Raw genomic sequence first — 4430 nt, 5'->3', positions numbered from 1 at the left:
TCACCTGCATGGAAAGAGAAGTGTGTGTGAAGTGTCAATACATGGTGGATGTTTTAACAAGGGAAATCACAGAATCATAGAATGGTTTGGGTTGGAAGGGACCTTCAAAGGTCATCTAGTCCAACCCCCTGCAATGAGCAGGGACATCTCCAACTAGATCAGGTTGCTCAGAGCCCCATCCAGCCTGGCCTAGAATGTCTCCGGGGACGGGGCATCTACAGTCTCTCTGGACAACTTGTGCCAGTGTTTCGCCACCCTCATTGTAAAAAATTTCTTCCTCATGTCTAGCCAGAATCTCGACTCCTTTAGTTTAAAATCTCTACCCCTTGTCCTGTCACTACAGGCCCTGCTAAAAAGTCCGCCCCTGTCTTTTTTGTCACAGAGAAGTCACAAGAAGAATGGAAGGAATGGGACAGAGGCAGGATGGGGCAGAAGGAATGAACTTTTCATCTGAACAGCTGGGACCAACCACAGAACAAGGTCAGGCTGGTTTAGCTAACAAAAGAAAAATAAAGCAGATGTTTAGATGGAGTCTCCCTGCAGCAGAGTGATAACTTAAATACATCCATTTACTGTATTTGTAACGTGCATTTTTCTGTTGGTGATGATGTAATACAGCAGTGGGCTCTGGCCTGTGTCAGGGCTGGAGCATCCCCCTGCTCCTTGGAGCTCAGCTGTGTGCTCAAGGCTGGCTGGCTGATGGAAGATGCCTTGGCCAACCTGAGAGCTTTTCAAGAGAAGAAACCCCAGTAGGGGCTCCTCCACTTTTTCTCAGGAGATGGTTTTAGGCTGAGGCTCTTGCATCTGGTCCCTGCCTGAGCTGCAACCCCAGGAGTGTCACAGCCCTGCCCATGCCTGGCCTTGGGTCCTAATGACACGGCCTTCAGCTCTCGCTGCGCCCTGATGACCCAGACCAGTGCTTCTTCCCTCACCGCAGTTGAGCTACGGGCATGACTGAGCTCTGCTAGATGGCCACCCATTACTACTTCTTAGTATTCTAAATCTTATCAGAATTACAGTACCAAGAGTCCTTCTATTAAGTTTGTATTATAAAATAATTCCATTTACATGTTTGCTTCATGCGATAGCTGTATCACATAATTCTGATCCATTTGATATGCTGCATGGTTGATATTTTCAATAAAGATCTTTCAAACCCAGTCCTTTGAAGTACCTTTTTTCTCCCTGGAGTTGGTGGCAGGAAGTCTTGTCTCTGACTTTTGGCTGGGGGTCAACAGAGGTTTAGTTAAGCCTATCCCAAGAAATAAGTGTATGAAGGACAATAGCAGAGAGCTGTAGCCGTGCTGGTCTAAAAAGGAAAGTGAGGGTGGTCTGTAGGAAGATGAAATATGTTGTCTAAGGCCCACCTGATACAATTAAAATGAACATACACTTCAGAGATCCCAGAGGGCTTCCCCAGGTCAGTGTGGAATACCTACATAGCTGATGGGCCACCTAACAATTTCTACTGACCTTAGCAACCGTGCTGGGTCAGATTCAGAAACCGTCTGACCTCAGATTAGGTAAACTACATTGTAGTTAATGACTTCACGCTCCAATTTGCATCTGATCAGTGCTTGAATTAGTAAGGGGTAATGACTGAAGCCTACTATCCATGGTTTATTAGAACACTGTCCTTGCGATTTTAACACATACGTCTGTATGAAGAAAATAACTTTGTATGTAGTCTGAGGGCTTCTTTCATCACTTTTCATTTAGAGCAGTTTCTAAGAGTGTTTTGCTGGAGTAAGAAGCTCAGCATAAAGCTTTAATAAAGCAAAACTTGAAAGACACCAATTTTTCCTACAGCAGTGACACATTACATAAATAAAACACTGTGTAATCTGGTAAGATAAGAGTTTTCTCAGCATGCAGGCTGCTGCCATCTGCCCTTTGTAGAAGGGAGTTTTTGTATGTGGTTGCTGGGAAGGGACCTTTTCCAAAGCCAGCAGTTGGCAATGGAAATCATCACTTCCCTGTCTGCAGACAGCCCCTGAATTTCCCGGCCTTTTGGGCCTGCGTGTCCTCTGGATGCTCGTGCACGCTGCTTCTTGAGTCTGGTTCTCTTGAGGGAGGCAAGGCATTCCTAGTGACTTGATCAGAGATGTAGGTTACAAAAGAAAATATGGCACAAAACATCATTTTGGATTGAGGTTAAGACAATTCTTCCTTTCCTGTTTCATTGTTCATCGCCTTGGGTTCCTTAAGTGTATCCAGCTTGCAGGCACTGGGGAACCAGGGTTGAAAGACACATTCTTTCTTTTAGTTGACCTCCTTAATACTGGATGAAAGATTTTACCACGTTTGTTCTGGCAGAGTGTCCTGTCATGACCAATGCAAATACAGTAATTGTGGTTTGCCTGAAGGATCATTATGCCTGAAATGAAAAATATTTCCTGGTTTTACTCTCCTCATTATAACATTTTCCATGTGGTATAACTTCAACCAGTTGTTCCCTGCCCAGTCACCCTGCACGGCTTTCCTAGATCCCAAGCGTACAACACCCTGTGTGTGGTACATCCAGCTGTCATAGTTGTTACCAGGTCTGTGACTTTTGGCACAGGATCAGCTTTCTGCTACTTGTCATGATCAGTCATTTGTCCTCCCTGAGAGATCCTGAATGCTGCCCTTTGCCAGAGCATTTCTGTGCTTTGATGGCTGCTCAGTTCAGGTTGTTTGGACCTGAAGCACATGCTGTGCTTTGGCTTGGTCCCTCGTGGAGACGCTGGGGACATCAGGGTGCAGCTATGCTACGGAGCAGACCCTCTGAGGGCAACCAAGCCAATACCAAATAAAAAACCCAATTAATTGGTCTTTTAGCATTGTCCTTGGTAACCTGCAGAATTAAAATTACTTTACTGACTTTAAAAATTTGAATACAATTTAAAACACTTGCAAGAAATAAAAGCCACCAACCTCCATCCCAATGCTGAATTTTGAAGCCATATCCTGTTATAACAATAGTTTCTATTACTTATGAAAAGGTATTAGTCAGGAAATCTGTTATTTTATGAAGAAAATACACCACCATATTTTCATCTTTGGCACGGAACTATGAAGTGAAAATAATTATTCTTTAGGCAGTTTAATTGCTTTGAAATGCTCTTAAGGAAGACTTAGTTCCTATTTAGTAGCCTCTGTGTAGAATGCTTTAGAAAATAAAAGAAGAAAATGTGTTAAAGGCTCCTTGCCTGGCTACAGACATATACAGATATTTTAGATTAAAGAATCATTTTGTTTTGTGACTTAAGTAAAGAGAAACCCAAATCCCCTTGCTAAAATTAAGATGATCTATGTACTGACTCAGAGCATGTGGAGATTACTCTAAATCTGTGCCCTCTCCAGGCGTTCAGTTAAACTTCAATTAAATTCATTCCCATTTAGCAAATAAACTTAAGATTGTTACTTTTAATGAAATCTGTCGGCTTAAGCTCAGACAAAATTAGGTCTCTCCTAATGCTTCTCTAATTCAGCCTTTCCCATCTTATATTGGTGCTGTTTTGTGGGGTTTAGTGGCTCATACAGTGAGCCCAGGAGTAAAGGTCGCTTTGCAGCGCAGAAAATAGAGGCGAGAGAGCTCTGTGTGCGCCCATGGTGCCCGTGTAGCCCTGGCACAGCAGAGCTGGCTTAGCCCTGTGTTTGCGTGTAAGCCTGACAAATGAGTGCTCTTACCTTTGAACTTCCAATGCACCTGGTCATGGGCTCTCTTTCCAAACTGTATTTTGATTTTCCACACATATTTTTCTTTGTTTTAGTGGCGACAGTCACGTTTTTGTTATTTGAGACCATCTGCCAGAAACAATTGCTTAAAGCTTACACCTGTTCTACTATTTCCTCATGTTGTTCTGATGCAGCCCAACCTGATTTTCAGGGTGTTACTTTTATTTTACAGTAGTCAGTGCTGTATCAAATGCATGGCATTCAGAGACACCGCAGCCCTGCAAACATTTCTATTTCTCCCTTCCTCTGAGATGTCTGAGCTACCATATGCAGTCTACATCTGGTATCTGAGCTATACAGGGCAAACCTGGCAGGGCAGTTGTGCTGTGGAGGTTGTGGCAGAGGCAGAATTTAGGCAGGAACAGTTAGCTTTATCCCTATGGGTGTGTATCCATCTGTCCACCCATGCTGTAGCCATATGTGCATTTTATCGTATCTACTTGTCACTATATAATCGTATTAACACCATTTCCCATAAACTGTAGATTGGCACTGAGATATGTTCACAAGTCTTTTTCTGTACCACTGTAAAAGTGCCTTTTAGCAGCTTATGAACATCTTTTTTTTTAAGCCAAAAGAACATTTCCAAGCCATTCATGTGTGCAAGAAGTGCTTTTATTTTTGTCTTAAGTGAAAGCCATCAGGATCAGTAAAAAGCTGAGTGGAAAATAGTGCTCTGCCTTACAGCAGGCAGGAAAACCAGCTGGGGA

The sequence above is a fragment of the Streptopelia decaocto genome, assembly GCF_964273445.1.
Source record: "Streptopelia decaocto genome assembly, chromosome: 3".
Classification (NCBI taxonomy): Eukaryota; Metazoa; Chordata; class Aves; order Columbiformes; family Columbidae; genus Streptopelia; species Streptopelia decaocto.
Note: the sequence above shows the minus strand (reverse complement) of the source record.